A 24,304-nucleotide genomic window follows, 5' to 3' on the forward strand; every position below is an offset into this window, starting at 1 on the left:
TCAGGAATTACCTTCATTTTAGCTAGCTAGATTCACAGCTAGATTCATACAAAAAGATGATGCTCTGTTGTTACAGGTAAATATGTAATGGTGAATATTAAATAACAAATAATATGTTTCTTAAAACATTTTTGGCATAGTTTGTACAATGCATTTGTAAGATTTGGAGCACATCAATATCACACTGGATTAAGCCAGTTTAATCGAAAACTGCCTTGTATCCGCTAGCCAGCTGCCTACCAGGCTGTATTAGCAGGAGAAAACGGAACGTGTACAGAAGTTACACAAATGATAAGGACCCGGTACTTACCCACGACCATAGTGTGGTGTGAATGGGTCAAACGGGGGTAGAACCTGTGTTCAATATCCCGTGTCAACCCAGATTTTGTGTGTGAGTGTGGTATAACATGGTGAGGTGGCGCAGTGAACCATGATTCATGTGATTGCTTCAAAATAAAGTGAATTGCAGCTCTGGCCCCAGTAGCTGAGTGGAACGATGAGAGCAGGCCAGCACATGCCTGGGAGATCACTTGTGGGGAGAATGTAAGCCTTTATGTAGTGGCTGAGTAATTTGTGAGTTTGGAGGTGGAAATCAAGGAACATCAAAACAGGCTGTAATTACAGATCTGCATTACAAACACACCTCATTTGGAAGTGAATAATTTAGCTGTGGGGAGTTACATTGATGGCAGTGAACTGAAAGGTGTCAAGGATCTTTACTCATCTTGTGTAGGCCATTTGCTGTTGATTCTATCAACTGTATTTCACAGCAGATATTTACTGTTTTCATAGGTCATATAAGCTAATTGAATGAAGTATAGTTTGATGTACCCCAAGCTATATTTAAACTGTAAGCAAGAGGCATTCTGCACTCAAACTCTGCAAACAAATGCATCATTATTCCAAAATAGTTTTAAAAGCCATACTAAACCCTACCTTACTATTATAATTTCCTATGTAATTATTTTGTTTATTATACAGTGCCAACATATGTCAGATTCTCATTCCTTCATTAGTCTTAGTTTTGTGTCATTCTGATTGTCATTCAGTTAACCTTGAATATGACTTCGGCATCTACAAACTGCTTGAATAAGCAGTTCTCCTTAACTGGTTAGACAGAAAAGAAAGATGGTGAGGTATTATGTGCTGTTCTGGTGCAGAGAGAGAGAGAGGGAGGGAGAGACAGAGAGAGAGTGTCGGGGCTGAAATTGGCAGAAGTTTGACCTTGACATTTGTTGTTCTGACTGCAGAACTTGCTGGGAAGACAATTTCCATTTGACTGCAGGCCAAATGGCTCTAGTCCCCCAGGAATTGCAAATGTTTCATCTTCCCCTATGTCATAACAGATTTATGGAAATGTTGAGAATGATGGGGGGAGGGACATAGCCATTTTCAATGACATTGACAGGAACACTTTCCATTTACAGAACACCAGATTATGTTTAGCCAGGAATTGTAATACATACTGATGTTCATTCTGTGCACACTGCTTGCTCTCCCACTGATTCCTGTGTAAATGTGAGAATCCTGTTGGAAAACAGGTTGTGAAAATTAGTCACTTTATTTGGAGTAATGGCCATAATGTCTTCCAGATATTGATAAGAGGGTTTCCGCTGAAGTCTGAGCAGCAGCCGAATAGTGACCTGCTTTAAAAATCTGGTTTAATGAAGAATATAAATTTGTCTCAGACCTTTTCCTCAATCTATAGAACAAACTGATATTGTTCTCTGCTTATTGATAACTCATTTAAGCATTTAGCTAATAAGTTTGCCAGACTTATCCAAAGTACTAGCTGACACTAGCTACTTTTTTTTGGTCTGTAAAACTCTAGCTCTAGTCTAGCTCCTTCCAATTGTCTCTACTGTAGACATGGTTTCAGTTCAGCTCTGGTTTCTGACCTTTTAACTTTACACTTTTACTGAGGGGAACAAAGGCAGGACAAGGAAGAAGCCAGGCTTAGTGACCCACACCTCTTATCTTGAGGACTGAAGCTTCAGTCAAGCATCACTTAGGAGGATGCTCATGAGGCTATCACATAACATAAATATGGTAGCCAGGACACAAAGATAAGTACACACACACAGTACAGACCAACTGAACCAGTTCCAGTAGCAGCCATACTTACCTACATTAATCCCTAACACTGGCTCCACCATGTTTCAAAGATGGGTTGGGGGGGGGGGGGTGCTTTGGATCATGAGCAGTTCCTTTCTTTCTCTGCACTTTTCTCTTTCCATCACTTTGGTACAGGTTACCCTAACTGGGTCGTTCCATTCTTGAGGCTTAATAGTGGTTTGCATCTTACAGTAAACTCTTGGAGGTTATACTGGTGTAGTCCTCTCTTTATTTTAATCTTTGATACATTTATCCTCACACAAACTCTGTTAGAGTTTAATTAACACTGGACATTTTACTGTGTGAGCTCATCAGTCCATCCAAAGTTTTGACTATGCCTGATCAATTAATTTTCAATTTTAGATCCCATAGCAGCCTGCTTTACTGGCATTGACACGTCTTTAGTCCTCATCTGGAGAGACATCGGGAACAGACTCCTAATACAAATTCCATGCCTAGAAAAAACTCTAGACCTTTTGCCAGCTTTCTTGTACATGAACTAATGAAGCACCAACACGCACTTCGCAAGAAATTGTCCAAATACTTTTGATACCCAAAAATGGATTATTATGTATAAAAGGTGCTGAGATTCCTACATGGTTCACCTGATACGGATGAAAATAGTCCCATAATGCACACACTTAGTGTTAAAATCTAGTTACACCTACAGAATTACAACCTGTCCATTCTAGATTAGCAGAGTTGCGCTGGTTATTAAAATCAACTGCATTCTGTAGCACGTTAACTGAAATCTTGTTCTCTGTGTGAACTGCTGTGCAGCTGAGTATTGTTACAGGGTCTGTGGTATGTTTAAATATGTTTCTCAGGAATTTCACTCATAAATGTATAAGATACAGGCAAATGTATTGTTAAAATAGGTATCATGTGGGTTATGTTAAACATCACCTCTACTTCTGACGCAAGTTTTATTTTGGGATTTTTGACTTATATTAGGGCTGATCGTAATACAGATTTTGGCATTACATTGATGTATATGGTTTCAACATCTTGCCTGGTTATAAAATCGTGGCTTGTGATGGCCAGTGTTCTTTTGATAAGTTTGGGTTATTAGTTCTTTTTTGTATTTCAACAACAGAGGTAACAACAATTGCAGACATGCTAACCTTGTACAGTTTGCACATGTGCACGGTGAATAGAGCTGTGTATTGAAATTATACCGTGACACTTTTCATTATGTAAATTACATACTGTAAACATTTATATGATGTTTCACAAAAATGACCTTAAGCTCAAATTGTGCACTTTTGAATTGTTTGGATACAAAGTTCTGCCAAAGGTCATGACAAGCACAAACTTTAAATACTTTGAATACTGAATTTACCTTCCCCCGCATTCACCCCATGGCAACCTGTGCCTCGATGGCACTGACCTCCAAGACCTTTGGAGCAAACTCCCCCACTCCTTGTAATGTTAGTTCTGCACTCACACATGAAGATCAGTAACTGAAGTGGTTACTTTACCTCCTTCTACATTGCCCCTACCTGACCTTTTGTCCCAGCCTCCATGTTAGCCACCATGAACTATCCCAGCAATAATCATGCAGATATGTAAGAGATTCCCATAGGTTTTGCACATGGACAATAAAAGTGTTTTGACCTATGAATGTGATTACCTGAAAGATATGTGTTGCATTTAGAAATGGCGGAAGGCGGGGCTGTCGGCTGGCTCATTCGGTTAAGGCCCCTCGGTCTGGATTCAAATCCAGACTGTGCCAGTACTGGCTGTAGCTGGTATCTCCGCAAGGCAATCTGCAATTGCTGATTGAATTGCCCGGGGTATATATATAGTATATATGGGAGGGTTTAGTCGGTTAGGAGCCTACATTTTATCACTCTCCAGTGACCCCTGCTAGCCAGTCAGGTGCTCACAGACTGCATGTCAAAGCCACATACTGTATGAAAGGTCTTCCTCTGACTCAACTATATGCAAGCTTGGCTGTAGTCTGCCGTGTGAGAAGAATCCTCTGGGGACACCCCGTGTTTTGGTGGAGAACCGCAGATGTCTACACTCTCCTGAATTGGCAGTTGGGTTCATCCATGAACATGATTGCAGATAATTGGACACTCCAAATAAGGGTGAATTGGACATGTTCTGATCCACATTGGGTGCTAAATGTTTTAGAGAGAGAAAGAAAAATAAATGGTGGAAAGCAGTTCAAGCGTGCCTTTTTGTGCATTTTAAACAAATGTTATCTTTTTGTATACGCACCTTAAGTGCGTATAATTTGTGCAATACATGATACCAACTGTGTCAAGTCCCAGGGGATGTGACATGTTTGACCATTGTATCTTGAGGGTTTCACTCAGCTGGGCAATCCCTACTGCATCACAATAGCAGCACCCTGGTCATTTGGCCCCTGCAGGCTGCTTACATCAGTTCTGTTCCATCTGTAGACCTCGAGCACAAAACTGCGCACCTTAGCATGTGGATAGCCACAAGCATTTTGGAAGATGAATTTTGTGCACCAGCTATGGGATTGACTTACGAATATGAGTGGTATTCCGAATTGAGGAGTCAAGGAAGATAAATAGCTATTAAAAATAAGCCTTTTTTGTCAAAAGCTTATAATCTAGTAATTGATTCATTAATATTTAATGTCTAAATTATTCATACTTATCGTTTTATGTTGCTGATAATAGATTTACATTTGAAAGCCCTACATGAAAATTACTATTATGACTGTCTTAATGAGAATATGACATAAAATGGTGTGCAAAATTTTCTGAACAACTTTTGTGAATTTCAACTGGTAGAGTTCAGGAACTGTGCTAATGTATTCCAGAAGTACATGTATGAGCAGAGGAATAAATACTGGAGAACTGTGTCTTAGTTTCTTTTAAGAATCTTCTTCCATTTTGAACAAAAACAGTTGAAAGTAAAAGATAAAAAATTTCCAGCTGGCTTCATAATTTTTTATTTTGATTTTGATACATATGTACGAAAACTTATCAGTTCTCTTATTTTATTATTTTAACATGCAAATTTTATTGTGTCCTGGCAATTGACTGCTTTTAATTGCTTTTAACATGCACAATTGCAATTTCTGTACCTCAAAGTGCAGTACATAATTCATAATTCTATTGCCTCACTGTGTACATGAGCAATTACAAATATACCGTCAGTAAATTTTCTCCTGAACATTTTGACTACTGATTTATACTTATTCACACAACATATTTTAAACTCATTTAAATGTGGATGAAGGCTTTGGGCATTTATGTAGAATCACATGCACACTGACATTAAAAATATATATATCAGCAATCACATACAATGTTATCTGATACAATAGTTTGGATGAAATGAAGTAGAATGAATAATGTGAAGTCTTCAGAAAAGGTCAGCTTATATTTAGATTTTTTTACTTTAGCAATTTAATTGCACCATGTGAAGGGAACCGCCTGAAGACATCTCATTCATTAAAACCTATAAACACACAGACACACCCTTTGCACAGACAACTATTGAACGTAGTCATATTTTAAAATATCTCATTTCATTTTGTTTTTTCCTCATAAGTCAATCCCAGTCTACATATACATGACATGACACACAAGCCTACATGTCAGCCTATTATTTTATCTTTTTTTTTTTGCATGTGTAAGCATATCTCAGTGATCTTACATAGCTTGAGTTTACCAACAGGCATATATAAAAAATAAACAAATATAAGCGTCTGAGAAAAATTGTGTTCTTCATACAGCTGGTGTTTGTTTGTTTAAGCACATTGCAATAAAAATATAAATAATCAAGGCATGCACAACCAAGAACCAACATAAAATTAGCAAAATATTTAAAATAATTAAATATTAGGTGTGAAAATGCAAACACAAATTAATATTTCAAGCACAGGGATAGATATTTCTTGGTAAGATGCATTAGCGGGAATTTTATTTTATTAGCGAGAAATGAGTCAAGTACCCACAAGGTGTAAAATGGGGCGTGTATAGCGAGAGAAATATTTCTTTGGTCACATTTGTGTTTGTGAACAGTGCAGTGTTTGGTCACTCCCACTGCACGTCTTTTCTTTTTTACATTTTTTTTTTTTACTTTTGTCCATTCACTACCAGATGTTTTTTGAAAAAGAAAGGGGGAAAGAAACGAAAGCGAGACAAAAAGCCATATGTAAAATTTGTTTTCGTGGAGCATCATCGACGTAAATGTAAGTGGCAGGCGACACGAAAGGGGTTCACTGGGACAGTGTGAATGGAAAATCGGTTATTGTGGGAAGGGTTTTGCTGTGTCTGACCCTGGCTGCTTCAAGACAAGCAAGTGTGAAATCCATATGAAAGGTAAGCAGCTGATAACTCTTGGCTACAAAGGCAATATTTCGATCCTCTTTTTTCCTCATTTTTCTCTTCACTTTCATCTGCTAACCTTCGCTTTCTTGTTACGCTTGATTTTTGTTCTTCGGCTTTGTCTTCATCAGCAGTATAACATACAAACATCCATGGTCTAAAACGAACCCAACTTTATTCTTTATCTGTGAACGTGACAAGTTATACAAGCGGCTGAAGGGGAAGACATTGTGACTGTAACCTTTTTTTTTTTTTAGAGCAGACTGGACCAAGGGCTTATTCATCGGTATTCATATTTTCAAAAGGATTTGATGTCTTAATTGTCAATGACAATTCAACACTTTCTACAGGAACACCTAGCAATAGTAAATGGCTTATTTTTAATGTTTACCCAGCAATTATGAGCAAATCTCATGCCTCGGGGATCTGTTGCCATAGTTACAATGGGTCCTAAGCACTATCATCTGGTCCTTGCGTCATCCAATCAGGTTGCAGAGCCAAAGCTGCAACATAAAGTAAAAATGCACATCTTTCAGCAACACAGTAGTAAGAAAGAGAAACAGGTTCATGAGTATAGGAAAGTACTCAGGGTATCAAGTAGGCGACTGCACCCAGTCATGGCGGAACACGAAAATCAGACCCGAGGAAGCACTCAGCAGGAGAGGCAGGTGAGAGCATCAACCATTCCGATTTAACTCCCATTATTCTCCGAAACTGCGATATGAAACAATAACACAGACAGTAAATAAGATTAGTCTTAACACTCAGCTGCCAAAAAAGAGAGAAAAGACAAAAAAACAGGGAGGATTTGGCAGGGACGGGGAGCGGAGGAAGGCAGGGGGTCGAATAAGCGGTCGGTCATACTTTAAAAAATTATTGTCGTAGGCCTTTCAGATCAAATTTTGTTAAAAACAACGCCATCAAAGCACTCCAGCTGGGCTCTTGTATAGTTCCGATACATTTTTCCACCAGTTCATCTGCTGGAAGAATTCAGCGACAAAGTCAGTTTGGTTTGAAAGAGTATGTGTGTGTATGCGCGCTTCTGTGTGTACAAAAAAGAAGGGCCTAGATTAATCATAGTATTCTAAATCTCATTACTCGGAACATCTGAGGGAAGGAGATTTTCAAAAGGCTCCATTAAGGGGCTGTAAATGCAGGCCTATACGAGATCAAAGGCCCTCAGAGCTGGGACGAAATTTTGTTTGCAGTTTTCATGTCTGACGAAGGTCTGAATGTAGCTGGCAAATCTGCGGCGAGGCGGAGGACAGCCGCCAGCACTCCATATTCCTGCCGCCCCCCTGCCGAGCGGCCCGAGAGCCTGTCGATACTGCAATGATGTCAGTCAGAAAAGAGAACCACCAGGACAATCGAAAGAGGGGGAAGGATAGAGAGACACGGGGAGAAGAACGGGGGAACTATCGCAAATGAGCCCAGTTATGATTAAAGATGGCGGCCGTGCCTACCGCAGACTGCGCGATGCGAGAACCGATCTGTAGAAAGACAATCGGACCGCTTTGCATTTCACCACAACGAAAACAAACACTGCGCGATGAGGTAACCTCAGACAATGGTGGTAGGTACCACATCTCTGATCTTACGTGCCTTTGAACCTTGAAAGCGGTTGTTGTCCTTTACGCGCTCTCGGAGTGCGATTGTTTGTTGTCAAGTGTTTTTTTTTCTCTCTCTTTTTTGTAGCGGACTTGTGTCTGTTTTGGCCTCCTTGTTTTGAATGGCGGCACATCAATTGTTTTGACTGCTTGAAGTGCATTTAAACCTCAACCTATCAGATAATGACAAGCTTTCATGCTTATGTTCTTTCCTTGTGTTCACTCCCCAACGGACATACCATTATTAGGAACTGCACTTGGATGTACGATTATCATTTTTAAGTCACTGGTGTTCCATTCCACATTCTCTAAATAAACAGTGGACAGCCACTAGACTCAGTGATTTATGCATGTTTCCTTAGATAGTAGTTCTATAATAAGCAATACTATATTAAATAAACTATGGGAGGCAAATCTTTTAATCCACTGTGGCTAATCCACTCTTGGGTTTGTTTGTCATGACATATTCAACAATGACAAAAGACATCAGCGGGACTCCAGAATACATTTTGTGACAGTCTTTTGGTACTTCTTCTCTTTCAAGGCTGCACACTAAAGAGTAGCGTATCAATACACCAAAGACACTATTTTGTTATTCCACTCGCTTTTGCTTCAAATAACTTGATTATTCGTAACCAAATTCCAGACTTCTGTGTTCAAATTTATGAAATGGCGTATCACATAATGGCTGATCCAGACTGAAGCTTTAGAAGGACCGCCTTTTTTGTTGAGAAACATATGCGCTTACATTTGTATGATTCAACATTTTTCATGCTGCAGTTAGATATATTTTCATATTTGAGGTTTTTTTTATTGTTTGAAGCATTCTTATTTACTTTAAGCAGTGCTTCATTTATTTTTGATGTGCACAGTGTGGCAAGCTTTTGTTATAGATATTCTCTGGCATTTTCCTATTCACTTTTGAAGGTACAATAAACATTGTATTCTCCTTTTAACATCTAAAATGGGCTATTGTGAAGTGGGGAGGCCTCTCTAAAGATAAGCCTATTTCAAGCAGGCCCTACAAGGCTGTGTAAATCTAAATTGGCAGGTGTAACAAAAGGCCATGGGTAGAAAACTTACTTACCTTTTGCTGACCGCTTCAACGTTTTTCTTCCAATCCTGTGCCTGATCATTTTCTGTTGATTGATTTCTTTTATATTGAGAATTTTATTTTCAAATGGTAGCCAATTACCAATTGTTTTTGCTTGTAATGCATTCAGAACATCCCTGTTTTAATACATACTGCGATCTAATAAGATACAGAAATTAAACTGAAATGAGCCAGTGAGTGATGTTTATTTCACAGCACACACAGCACAGCGTGAGCGCGCGCACGCGCGCGTGTGTGTGTGTGTGTGTGTGTGCGTGCACTGATATAAATGTCTCTAGTCTTATTTTTTATCTATCCCATTTTATAGCAGTCTTTTCAGTTCCACCTCTTGTTATTTCTTTTCACCGCCTACTTATAGCTACTAAGCATGATCCTCTAATCTGGACTTCACTTGTCTTCTGGGTTAATTTATTGCAAGAAAACAGCCTTGCGGTGTTGGCCATAAAGTTTTTGTTCAGTCTGCCAGCAACCACAGGGGGCTCAGCCTGCTGTAGGGCCTAGCTGTGTGTTCTCCAACCGTCCTCACAAACCCATTTTCTTCATGGCTTTTAAACACATTTTTACACAGATTTTGAAACACAAGCTTTGTTTTGTTGCAATGGCAACTATATTATGCTGCATTTAATTATTAAAGAATGAAAGAATGTGCCTTTAAAATGCCTTTGTAAATGCTGTAAAAACAGACATTTTTTATTTTAAAGTAATAAGACTTCTGTGATGTTCAACATTGCAGAACTTTTCACATTGTATTTGCTCTCCATCTCACCCACCATTCTAATGAGAGGACTGGCTCCCTGTACAATGCATTCAATACAATATATTTTTAAAGTAGGACACTTACACAACAAGAGTGCAATTTTCAATTACAGTGATATCAGGGGTAAAAACACAATTATCTATAAATAATCACAATAAGTGCATAAATAAAAACAAATAACTGATAGTCCTTATGAATGATCGGAACAATCCTGGCTATATATACTTTTTAAACTTTTTTGAGATATTAACTTTCTTGGAAATTATGTGATATAATTAACCTTTAAAACAAATATTTGTGGTCTAGCTGAGTGAGCAGTTTTACATCAATCACAAGAACCAATAAGTTAGTGAAATGCAATTAAAAACAACAAAAAAAAAACTGTTCTTGCCAAATTGAGTTAATATATTTTCCTTCCATTTATGCATTAGAGAGAAACTGCTTGACTTGAAAGTAGAACAAGAAAGCAGGTAGAAATGGTTAGTCATCAGTTCTGAAAGATGTTTCAGAACATTTTATTGATATCTGTCCTGTTGCAGCCTAATAAAACCACTGTATAAAAATATACAATATTTAGCCATTTACCTCATTGATGACTGCTTACCAGAGGTAAGCTGTGTGTGGGGCTGTGCACGTGCAGTTTCGGTTTGTAAAGTAAATTATCGACAAAGTTCACATGCACATTGCATCAACGTTAGGCTTCATTCACACTAAAGGGGATCATGGTGTATCTGCAAATCACTGATCTACAAAAAATCTAAGCATTGCATTTTCAGTACATTGTGTCATAAAACATTCAAGTACAAGTCAAATAGTAGTCAATATTCTCTTTTGATGACTATTTCATATGCAATTTCTTGCTCATTTATGAATATACAATTATCTTATCTTTACTTATGTAATAATTAATGACACTGTGATCATACAGATTAATGGACCATTACAGTGATTATATTGCATCCATATAAAAGCAAATGAATAATTCTGCTCTTTACACACAAGATATTTTACTAAGCAAGGTTCAAACTGTCATTATACCCACCAAGTAACTCTGGTATCTGTGACTGTTTTCATGTGCTCTAAGCCCCTATGAATAGAGGCCAGTGGAACACCTGTACATGTCACTCTTTTCCCTCTCAATCTCATTTTCCAGGCAGGGCTGGTATCACTTATCTTTTGAAAATGTAGACTGCATTTTACACTGCCTTTGCTCCTGGAAGGGTCTGCATGATATTTCTAGCTTGGAACTCTTGAAGAAGGACATGGGTTGGTGACTTTCAGATTAGAGACAGGACATACCTTTTTATTTATTTTACTTTTTTGCATGTGGCAGCATAGCCTTTTTCTCTTTTCAGTTACTCAGAGCAGTCATTGTATGCCATACAGGGTCATGTATGGGATGTCTAGGCTCCCTTATATTCGCAAACCGGTGGCTCAACCGCAGCCTCAGTTCCAGAGAGGGATGCATCCAGTCATTACATCCAATGACATAGCTGAACTAAAATTAGTCAAGAGAAGAAGATTCATAACAGCTGCTTAACGCGGTGGCAGAAGGCTTTTATGGCAAGTATCTTTGAGGTATCCACATCCTCTCTACTTAAAGGGCACCTTGGGCTCTTCAGTAGCTTGCATTACAATTATCACTTAACATGTATGGGATCATGGAGTATTTTAAGTTTTCTAGAAATGTTGATCATTTCTTCTTAAATGTAGGAAACTACCAGGGAAAGTTTAGGAAGTGCTGGAGTTGGATAATAAAATACAATTCAAGGCTTACTTAGAAATGCTGTGTATGTCCAGCCATTTTCCCTGGGTTTTATTTTGTCATAAATATGCTGTAGGCATATAGTGTACAATGTAAAGCCAGTGTATTTAAGCATCACTAGGTATGGAAAATGTTTTTATTATTATTTGCAGGACGAAGCACCACAGGGTTTTCATTTGCCTGTCTGCTCGAACAGTCAGAATTTTTTTGTGCATTTGAATATTTTTTTCTTTTTTTCAAATCCCAAATCAAGATGTTCAGGAAATGTTCCTACGTTTCTGTTTTTCTCCAATTGCCAGGTGATAGTGATCAGCTAGATCACTACGGTCTGTTTCCCCTGTTGGATGTACCATCTTTCACCCCTCCCTGAAGTTCAGCAGTGTAACTGTCCCCAAATGTCCTATATTCAGAGGTGGAAGTGTCCTTGAATGCCCTATATTCAGCAGAGGAAGTGTTTTTGATTGCCTGAATGCCCGATACTCAGTGGTGGAAGTGTCCTTAAATGCCCTATATTTAGTAGAAGAAGCTTCCTGGAATATCTTATATTCAACTGAGGAAGTGTCACTCCATGCCCTATATTCAGCACAGGAAGTGTCTGTGTCCCAACTGTATGGTGAAAAACACAGGCAAATAGGCGAGGCATGGTGATGGATTGCAAACACAGTACACTGTTCACCACAAACTACCAAAACTAATGCCATGCCCCCCCCCCCCCCCCCCCCACTTAAAAGCACACACAGACACACACACATACACACAACTCCATTCCCAACTGCAATGAAAGTTTGCGCAATTTTAAGTGCTTTTATCTACATTTCACTTGAAGTTGTCATTGAACTATTTTGCTATTACTTGTACTGCACTCTCAGAACAAATCAATTTCAGTTCTTTTCAATGTTGGACAATATTCATGAAGTAGAATCGCTGCAGGCATGCCCTTTCAGATGATACAGTAATTGTGCTGTGGTGCATAGAGACTTCATGATTCATGTGGTGGATTCATCCACACTCCACCCTCACAAATTCATGGCATCCTAGGAGATTCAGGAAGACATTTACTGCATTAGTGTGGATTCTCATTAAAATGTATGGTTATGGTTATAATATTTATAAACAAAATATATGTAATATATGTATATGTTATTTTAAAAAATAAAAAGGCAAACACAAAGGAAGAGTTGCTATTGAATTTTAGATATTTTTATTTGGTATGCAAAGTACAGGACTGTGAAAGCAATGTCATTCTTTGCCTGTAGACCAGATTAATATTGCTGCTGTTGGAGCTAGCTAGGTAGAGCAGAGATAACAGCAATACATATGAGCATTTAGCCACTGGACATGCTGTTGTAATGAAGATAGATTTGTTTGTCAAATCTGAAACTGTAATTTTAAGCATTTTTCAGGGTGGCACTCAGCAGCACAGCTCTTAATGATAGCTACTTTCAGCTTACAGTCATTAAGACGTGTATTTGGGAAATTGCACACGTAAACATGGAACTGTAGCCATGAGGACAGACAATAACGTAGTCTAAATCCAATTTCCCATGTGTGTGCTTAAACATGGGGGAAATCCACAAAAGGATTATGATATGTTTACCTATTAAATATCACTAACGCCAGAAGAAAATGAAGTATGAGCTGTGGGTGCACAGCGCATGCAATTAAACTACCAGGGAAATAGCAAGACTGTGTGCCCTCTGGGTCATGCATTTTAAGTTGTGTTACATGAATTCTACACGAATTTCAGCGCCAAAATGACACATTTCTATGCAAATGGGCCTTGGTACAGGAAAAGTCTGATTCACAAAGGTGATCCAAAATGAACACAGCCTTTAACATGGATTAAATGCCCCAAGCGTGAACTGTTCGCAAGCAGTTAACAAGTTTGCCGACCTCCCCTGTCAGCAACTGGTTCAGTCAAATATCACATGTTCAACATCATTTTCCTGTTCATTTCATCACTGCACCATCACGCAGCAGGTCATGTCTCGACGGGACACAGGAGAGTTTGGGAAGTGGTGTCCTATCCAATAGGTTTGCCACGATAAGGACAGTTTGACCTAAATTGTTAGCCGAACTAAGGATAAATCGTTTGGATAGAAAGGTAGCTAAATAAAAGATGGGTAAACTAGTAATTCTAGGTAGGTAGCTAGCTACCTCATTACTAGTTTCCCCATCTTTCATATGTAGTTTCCTCATCTTTTATTTGGCTACCTTTCTGTCCAAATGATTTACCCTTAGTTTGACAAATGTATCTTGTATCGGTTACCAAGTTCTTCCAATGAAACATCATTATCATAAAATCTATAAAACAAGAATACCGAAGCAGACAATATACATCACACCACATAGAAGGAGTTTAGAAAAATAACAAACAAAATATTTTCCCAAAGAGTATCACAAGTGAAACTTAACAGTACAAGAAACCATGAGATTCAAAGGCATGAAGAAAATTAAATAACAATGGCAAAGCACAAACTGAAGCTCTATAGCTCTAAGGGTAATACAACTAGACTAGGTAGACAACCAGCTAGGTAGTGCCACCAGGCAGGGATGGAGAAGGTGGGAGAAAGAGCAGGTTAGTGAAGGAGGGAGCCTGGGGGAGGGATAAGGCTGGTAGAGAGATAAAGTGCAGAAAACATACCAAAATAACTACAGCTAACTATTACTCAATTGATAAAGCAGACAACAATTCTCTATAACAAAGGAGTGTTTCACTCAGACTCAGAGAGGCTGTTTAGCAGGACAGAGCACCGAGTTGAGGCAGTTTCTGTACATTACAGTACATACACATATCTGCAGTATGTGTTTACAAATTGAAATCAAATTGAAATCATTTGAGTTTACAAATGCTCCCTTAAGAATTGAAATCCGTCGAACTTACAAATTCTCCATTATCAACTGAAATCAGATTTCAATTCACAGTATGATTTATTTGTGTCATCATAACATCCTAAGTTTCAACATTACATAATTTCGAAGCACCCCCAGAAGGATCTCACGGCACCCAAGGCCGTAGCACCCCCTTTTTAAAAAAACGCTGGCCAACAGAACTTGAGTTTAACTGCAAATAACTGAAATATTACACAAAATAGGAAAACAGGACCTGGGTTGCGTTTTACATCACCTATATACAAATTCTGAAAATGTCAAAAAAAAGAAGAAGTTTGTTTTAGCCTGGATTTTTCCTTTAATAAAAAATACTTGAAAATAGTCCCATTCTATGAATTTGAGATAACTTGTCTGTTACAAAAATATTGAAGAGGTCCACTAGATGATCATTCAGCTTATATCATCTGTAGCTGTAATTCCTTCTTTTATACTTGTGAGCTAGTGTTGTGCCCCTTCCTCCTCCTCTACAACCCGTTTCTTGTAAGAGGTCAGTTAAAATCGTAGGCTGTAGCCAAGAGCAGGAGAATATAGGTAGCAGTCTGATTCAGAGCATTAGAAAGCTCTCCTAAACCCTTCCAGGATGCGAGCGGTAATGTAATTCCCCAAGGCACAAAATCAGATTGGTGCTCAATTTATGCCATTGTAAATAAGGTCAGTAGGCCTGGGCTATATGGTACAAACCCATCAAATGCGAAAAACGAAAAAAAACAAATAATGTATGTAACATGGTGAGATTTAATTAGTCGACCTTCAGTCTTAATACCACACACGGAAAATTTGTTCCAGATCATACATTATCGTCAAGACTCTTAACTGGAGAACCCCTAAGCATTCCTGATGAATGGGTTGAAGACCGGCATTTATTTATTTATTTTACTCAATCAAATCACGTCAACACCTAAGCTTGGATATTTGTTGGATATATATTTGGCTGAGTTCCAAATCTTTCATTGTAGTCAAACCAGGAATTTAGTATTAGCAGGTAAGCACTGTTCCATGCTACTGTATATCTGTATAGGACGGAGTGTAGCACAGTGGGTAAGGAGCTGGGCTTGTAACCGAAAGGTCGCAGGTTCGATTCCCGGGTAAGGACACTGCCGTTGTACCCTTGAGCAAGGTACTTAACCTGCATTGCTTCAGTATATTTCCAGCTGTATAAATGGATACAATGTAAAATGCTACGTAAAAAGTTGTGTAAGTCGCTCTGGATAAGAGCGTCTGCTAAATGCCTGTAATGTAATGTAATATCCAGGTAAAACCTGCTAACCTAATCAATTTTTGGTAAAACATCTCAAAATTTGATGATTCTTTTCCTATTTTACATTGCTTTATATATATTTTGTTTCTTAGTGGATCTGTGACAGATTATTTAATGATTCACACATACTTTCAGTGAACATAAGGCATAAATGTAAGGCATAAACGAAGAGAAACTGTGCAGTTCTTTTTATAAATGTGCTGCAAAGAAAGCACTTAATTTGAATGAACAGCCAAAAAGATGATGTCACACTCTAGCTAATGTTACCTCGCTCAACCTGAAAACAGAAATCATTTCTATGGTTTTTTTATATTAGCAAAAATTTGTTTTGATCAGAATGCCAAAACATTAGGCCATTTATAGCTTAACTCTAGTCTATTTCATCCCGCCAATCCCACGGTTCGATCCCACTGCTGTTGCAAGTGTCGTAATAAAATTATGAATGACATTTCTTGTTTTATTATTACGAGTTGGCATATCATATTTGCATCGAAATGCAAGTGAATTAGTGTAAAACATTTTTTTTAAAAATGTCCTGCATTCTAAAGATGCAGCATTCCATGGGCTGGCATGACCAATGAAAATGATACGCACTGACAATCAGCTGGATACCTAAGGCTATGATTACACCATAGGTCTTAATGCCCAGTTCCGATTTTTTGCCTATATCCTATTTTTTTTGACCGTCTTTTTAAAGTGACCCATAACCGATACATGTGCTCACATGGTTTGCACTTGAAACAACCCGCATGCATGCAGAAGGGTTAGGTTACTGATATGAAAATAAACAACCATGCCCCCACTGCCATATCGCCATCTACAATAGACACAAAACAAGACAAAAATTCTAATTCAAACTATTGCTTCTTTTCAAAGTGTCTTATGTCCGCAACGAATATCCCCTGTATATTGGCCTATGCTGACTCTTCGCCCCACATACTTAAAAGACACGTAACCTTGGTATTCGCCACTGGACTGAGCCTTCGTCCTCCATTTAACTTTTACCATTACCAGCGGAGAGTGGTTGTGCATCTGATATACGTTACATGTCATTTAAATGGGAAAAGGCATGAGAATCACATTTTGAATGATGTGCGATTTGGAGTGCCCAACAAATTCCGATCTGTACATTTAGATGACAGTCGCATTGGCAGATATCCGACACATATTGGATTTATTTCCACATATGACTGTGGCCCAAAATGGATCCGACAATATCCGATTCCATGTGCTTTTTACCTGTTTACACGTTCATAATACCTATTCGATCTGTACCACATGTGAGCCAAAAATCGGAATTGAGTAACTTTTACCAGGCAATGTAAATGTAGCCTAAGGCAGGAAAGGGATGAAACAGACATGCCCTCTTCAGATAGCGCAACGTTGCATTGAGCTAGTAATGATTGCTATACAAGGAAAGTTAGCCGGTGGGAATTCATTATGTTGACATATTATTTTCGCTCCTTTCTGCCAAAGCCTACTGACTGTCAGTGTCAACCACAGTGTCGACTATTGACCAGTGTGGGGGGGGTGGGTGCTCAATTGAGACGAGTACCAGGATGAAAAAAATACATTATTACCCATTCATCCTGACGGATGATTTCTGTTTGTCCCAAACACATTTTTTTATATCATCCCCATGTCATTGGGATGGCCTTAGTCTTGAGCCCTCAGTAACTGTTAGATATCATACATTTTGTTTACTGGGCAAGACCAGTGACTTAGCACTGAAAATTCTAGCAATGTGAAGATAATCTAGCTAATGTTGTTGTAGTCTAGCTAGTTTCAGGGCTAACATAGCTAACTCACAAATTGCGATGCTCGCTGCTTGGATAGCCTGGGCTAGTTAGCCTGGTTCTACCTTCTCCACATCTAACAGGGTTTTTACAAGCTTACCCTGTCAGCTACGTCATTGGATTACTTGAGATAAAGTGCTCTGGGCACATGTTACTATGTTTAGTAGGTTCTTGATAGTCCTGCGTACGGAACTGTTTTGTGCAATGGAAAAGCACTATTAGTTCCTCCGTCTCCCTTCCCTCCTGTTTTTGCACAGCTTAGATCCTGTAAAAACTGATTCTTGCATTTGATCCACACTTATTACAACACACATGTATGCCTACTATTGCTGTATGCCCCATACCCATCTAATATTAGGTCTAATTGCACATGGCATTTCCCTGCTGTTTTTTATACAATACTTTATTCAGAGATAAACATTAACTGGAAAGTAGCCTTTCAAGCATCATAAATATTTGTCATTTTCACTCTGAGAGAAGCTGCTGTTGTTTGTTGTTGTGGCCGTGTGTTCAGGGGAATGCTCTTCTGTAGGAGTATGGAAGAAAGAAAAGATGTGCTTGTGGTAGCATGTGTTCTTCATCTTCTGTGGTGTTCTGCATTGTGACAAGAATTGTAATTATTTTCTCAGTCTTTGTGGATTGTGACATTCATATTACCCTGTGCAACGCTGTGCTGTTAGGTTTGTTGTCACTATAGAATAGCACATTTTTCCTGTAGCTTGACTGTCGCACCTCCTAACCAAAAGGTCAGCAGCAGGTCAGTGGCAAGGTTAAGTATACTCAATTCCAAAACTTATGTACTAGTTATTGATACAGAAAGTAGTACACAAACATAGTAGGCCTATGTAGTATGCAGTTTCAAACACAGCCAAAGTGTTTCCATGCTTTTCCTTTGCAGATTATTACAGGCATATGCACCTATCTTATTCAGATTTCCCAAAATAGGAATAAGGGCTTAATCTGGTTTTGGTTTTCTGAATAGTTTACATGGGCTGTACCACGTTAACCGGGGTACTTAAATTTTCCCAGTAAGATCATAATCAAATGTTAATGTTAACGAATGCTAAGATAGCACTGAGGAATCACATGTTGTAGTTAGATCTAACAGCTAAACCTAGCTGGCTAGGAAGTCTAACAAACTGGAAATATCCTGTTCAAGTAACGTTATAAATTATCCAACATACAGTACCTTGTGAAAGAAAAGTTGTATGTTACCTTGAAATTCGCCAAGCAGTGTCTCATATTTTGCAGGTTTCCCTCCATTTCTTGCTTGCACAGTCCGCCATCTTTGTTTTGTGTGGAAGCTGGCTTGCTTGCTAATAATTGCCCAAAATTAAAACTATTGCTTTTACAGTTTCATGATATTTGTGGGACACACATTTATATTTTTGAAACACATGCTCTATCATTTCAAATGCAAACCCCACTTAATATCATTTCATTACTAGGGATCGGTATTATTTAGATTTTCACAATACAGGTGCTACAAAAAAAAAAAAATAGATGGTAAAATGGCAACACAATATTTAATTTTGTGAGGTTAATTGATCAATGTTTTTATTTTCAAAACATTATTATGATTTTTGTACTATATCGAAGAAGTATGAATACACAGTAGATGACACTGAAGTCAACATAAAAGTAGTTTAAAAAGCAATTCTTTTGTGCCTTACCTAACCATTCCCATTCCCACAATTCCCATTGATTTAAAAAAATACTACTGTGATTTTAGTAGTGCAAACTCTTGGACATATAATTGTGTCTATTGAAATTTTAGCCAAGCTAGTGGATTATACATGGTCAGACAGTTCCTTGAATGCATTGGTGCTTATGATTGCATTCATATTCAACAAAATGGTTTGATATAGTTGCTTCTGGTTTATTTATTTATCTGCAGAAAGATTCAAAATGCAGCTGCTTTGTTTTGGACATGTGCTAGAGCAGATTTTATTAGGAAAAATAGTTCAATTTTGTCTGAGTCAATCCGATGTGGGAAAATTGAGATAAATGCCTTCTGTGTCCTTTCAGGTCCATCATTACCAATCTCTCAGTGGCATTTCAATATACTGACTCACAGTTCCAGGCTGTAAACCCACAAATAATGACACATATGTGTATGAATATCCCAATGCCGTTTTGAACTAAAATTGTCTTTTTCATGAAATCCCCTCTTGTGATACAATGAAGAGACTCGGCTTCCATAACATTCTGAAGAGGCTCAGAATGCAATGGAAATGTTCCCAGAATGTGCATTTGAACAGTTTCTGGATCTCCATCGAATGTTATCTTTAGATCAGAAGAAACATTGCATAAATGTCTGTAGAGCAAACAGCTTTAAGTTTTAAAAAATGAATTTCAGTTGTGGATGGTCATTCATGTTAACTTTATCCAGAATGTTAGCAGTGTTAAACAAATCTGCCCCTGGAACTTGCAAGATTTTGTATTAGCTGGGGATGTAAGCATTTTTCATCACAAACATTGTGTGTGCTAATCTAATTTAATGTAAATTGCATTCACAAGTCAAAAGGTAAATTTCACAAGGGAATGGGCTCCACATCTTTCCTCACATTTCCGGATATATACATCACTCGTTGCTTACAGCAACCAATCCACACAGTTCCAGGCAACTAAAGGTCAGGTTCTGAATTTTGGATATATAACCCCCCCCTTTTTGGATGATCTTTTTTCCAGTTGCCTGATTTAACATATTTCCAGTCTATTCATAAGTTTTCCCCCTATATGTTAGTGTGTTATTTCAATGTATGTATTATTTTAAAATGCACAATGTGGAACCATTTCATTTTCATTAGCCTATTACACCTATTACAACTCTAGTACGCAACCTCAATTAATTGATGTCTAAATATTAAACAAAATTAACAGAGACTCAGTCAGATTTTTATGTGTGATATATTGCAGTGTTTACTGAGATTGCACAAAATTGGTTGACCTCACTCTTACACTGACAGTCTCATATTGAATGAATCCTTCATAGCTGTGATTAATAATATTTGTCATTATGGATGAGCTGTCATGGTGTGGCTGGCTGTAAACGAATGAGGTCCTCAAAGGGCTGCATTGATGAGGGCATGGTGAGAGACAAGGAGAGATGGGAAAGGCTGAAATAAAAAAGCCTTGAGATTAATTCAGTCGTGGCAAGGAACATTTTCACAAAACGAGATTGAGAAAAGGCTGAACCAATGTTAACTAGGATTTGTAAATACAGTTCCCCTTTCCATGCAAAAGTGTTACTTGAGCAGAGACAAGAGAGAGAAAAGGAATTAATACTGTCAGACTGCAGACTGCATTCTTAAGCGACTTAATGGCATGGATTTCGCTGTGGCTCTTGTTGTGAAGAATGCAGAGCAGATGGTTAGGTTGCAAACAATAGAAAAACACGAAAAGCTGTGGTTTTCAAGCTACCTTATCATGCTGACCAGCTGTGAACTCCAGTAAAATAAAGCATATTTGCTGAAGGGGTCACATATTAAGTGTGAAGATGTTGAATTTGTACAGCAATTTCTCTTAAATGTATTTGTAAGGTTCGAAAACTCTAAACATTTGGGGCTTTTTTACATTGCAATTAAAGATTTACCAGGAAGTTAGCGAACTAGCTGAAACAATCAGGATTGAGGATGAAAAACAATTGTTGTCAGTACACAATGAAATACTGTTCACTGTTATATTTCTGGCAGTCTGCTGTGGCAAATGTTCAAGTAAGGTATTTAAGTATGAAAATGTAAGCATATGAGAATTCATTGGATTTCTAAAAACTTATTTAATGATAATCGGTCCATCGGTCCAAATATAACTTCCTGCCATAAACAACTCCAGCAGGCTTCCCTGTCGATTTACTGCCCTCCCTTATGATTCATAAATCACCCAAGTTGATTGTACATGATGGGAATATGCTCAGCAAGTCATGTCTTTAGCTGTTATTTTGTGCATTTAATATTCATGACCTAAGCCTTTAAGAATCAAACAGAGTGGATATCACACCTGAATCTGAATCACTGAATCATAACTGAATCTTGGTAGAATGCATTTACTGCACATGTTCTAAATGGATTCACCAATACTATGGGTGCACAAGGGCCTTATATTGAGACAGTTACTCCAGACCCCTCCCGTGTCTTTCAGTTGTACTGTATTAGTAGCCTGCAGAATATTGATTTTGCATAAGAGTGTATTGTAGAGTGATGAGGCTAAGTTACAGCCTGGTGTTCAGACTGGCCCTGTCTGGAGAGATCCCTAACATACACACAAACACACGCACACACATACACATGATACACACACACACGCATATATGCGCGTACACATACATACACACACACACACATATTCACACACACATTCACACACAGACACACACACACAAACACACATTTTGCTCTCTCCCCTCCTGACCCCTGATGCTCTGTGTCTCCGCACTGCTTCTGAACTGACCAGCTCCAATCTCTGCTTGCTCTCACATTGATTGGTATCGACAAATCACTGCTTTTGTTTTCAGATTTTTTCTCCTCTTGCGTATTTGACCTCGCTCCCAAATCCCACAGTGATAGACCAGTAGGTTTAGTCATTAGTCTCAGTGCTGTAGAGGAGGCTGTTCGAAAGGCACTATAAAAATTGAATTTTTGGGAAGTGCCTCCAGCCGTGTAACACAAGGCTCTTGTCCTGACAGCCCACTGCTTTCATTTGTCTTTATTTTCATTCTCTTGCTGGTGGCTTGCCATTTTCCAGAGGAGATTGAGTGGGCTTTCCGGCAGTGCTCCAGGTCAGAATTGACTCCTCTTCCCAGAGGTGAGAGTTGAATCGTCCTGCAGCTCCACCACCTACTCCTTCGGCAGACGAGCGGAGTGCTAATTTATATGTTCATCTGACCTTTTCTTCTTTCCATGTCTAAATCATGCTGGGCTGGCATTGTTATTCTCCTTTAAATGCATCCAATACTTGTAAACTGTTTACAAGCACTCTGACTTTCAAGCTAGTTAATCCAATTCTTCCCTCCTCCCCCCTTTGCACACACAATTGTTTTCATTTTATGGAGTGGCTTTGTATTGGAACACTGCTTCTACATACTTCTGCCATGGAGATCGACTTGTCAGTGATCACTTTGTTGTCCTCGAGACCATTTGAATTGGTTTTTCAGTGACAGCATGAGGCAAAGCCAATACTAACCCTTATTAGCCATGCAACCATTGTACTGCCCTCATATCTCTCCTCATATCCAATGCTGATGGGGCTACAAGGTTTACCAAACAGATTTTACCTAGAAATTTAAGACCGCAAAATTTCAAGAAGAGTATTATGTGTTTTTCAAGTGTTCAAAATATTTTTTTTTACTGTGGAGTGTCCTTCTAAACACCTGAAGATGTGCCTGAAATGTACACTTACACAGTCCCATGTATCCCAGAGCTAGAATGAAGGGAGGTAAGATTTGCTGCAGTGTGTTTCTTTTGTTTAAGGCCTAAGAGAATAAATGAGGTGTAAAGCTTTTTTCATGTTTCACATTCTGCTCCAGTACCCTTCTGTTGAAAATATGGATGCAGAGCTCATGAGGATATAGATAACATTTTTCTCAATTAATTGATACGGTAGATTGTCCTAATAAAGCATTTACGTATTTACATTTAATTGATATTGAAAAAGTCCTAAATTTAGGCTCTTTAAGCAATTTTTCATGGGAGCCAGATTTGTCTCTAACATGGTGCAAGTGAGCCAACACTTTCCACACCCAATGTCTAAAAATATATACGCACATGATGTAATGAATTATATGGACAATGTAGACGTATTCTTGAAATATACATAGCCATTATCACATTGAAGAATCATAATTACCTTTTATTTATTTGTCCTGAGTGCACTCAAATAAATATTTAGTATTGGTGATTTATGCATTTTAAATGCATATAAACATTCCATCCATTTACATGAATTAATTTTAATTAATTTTAATGTAAGGCAAACAGCAAACTTATGTGATGTGTATTTATAAATCAAACATTAATGAAACAATTAATAACCATATTTACACAATTATTATGAATAAATCCAATGTGTTGAAAATACATAAATAATATGCATACAATTACTATACATTAATAAAATAAATAAATCAATAAAAATGTTTTATATACATAATAGTCATATAATCGTGTCAGAATTTGCCGTATATAAATCATTCTCATATTTTTTAACTGACTGAATCTAGTTTGTTTGAGAATTAGCATATTTATATTCATTATAATTAATCTGAATAAATAACTTTACTAAATCTGTTTATTTAATTAAAATCAAGGTGATTTGTTTGCTTAATTCCAATGAATGCCTTGAATCACTTTTCTGAAATTGGTCAAGTTGCCATGTATAACACATACATTCTAATAAAACAAATAAACAATCCAAATTAAACAAGTATTATAGGACTGCAATCAGTAAAAACAAAGAATCTGAGTGACACGGAGTTCGTGTTAACAACAGAAAAATAATCTGTTGCATTTATTCATAGCACAAATGCATTTTGTGAATGATTAAGTATTGGCCTGGACAGTGTCGCTTTTTTGATGCATTATAGATGCATCAAGATGCCCCCAGGCCATTTGTTTAATAGCCCTATCCTTATTCTTAGTCGTGCCGTGTAGTTAATGTATGTGATAATATATGTACAATGTACAA

At 38.0% G+C, this 24,304-nt stretch overlaps 1 protein-coding gene across 3 annotated transcripts in view; it reads left to right on the forward strand.

Moving 5' to 3' along the window:
* The first annotated feature begins 6,303 nt into the window (after positions 1 to 6,303).
* The window catches only part of axin1 (axin 1), a 75,709-nt gene continuing 57,708 nt past the window's right edge, over positions 6,304 to 24,304 (forward strand). Inside the window, exon 1 of one of the 3 annotated variants that reach the window (XM_035405436.1) lies at positions 6,304 to 6,428. The gene's annotated coding sequence lies outside the window, so the exon portion shown is untranslated. Of the gene's footprint in view, positions 6,429 to 6,955; positions 7,103 to 7,808; positions 8,008 to 24,304 lie in introns of those variants that run through there. The other 2 variants (XM_035405435.1, XM_035405437.1) reach the window with 2 other exon arrangements.

The sequence above is a fragment of the Anguilla anguilla genome, chromosome 2 (assembly GCF_013347855.1).
Source record: "Anguilla anguilla isolate fAngAng1 chromosome 2, fAngAng1.pri, whole genome shotgun sequence".
NCBI lineage: Eukaryota > Metazoa > Chordata > Actinopteri > Anguilliformes > Anguillidae > Anguilla > Anguilla anguilla.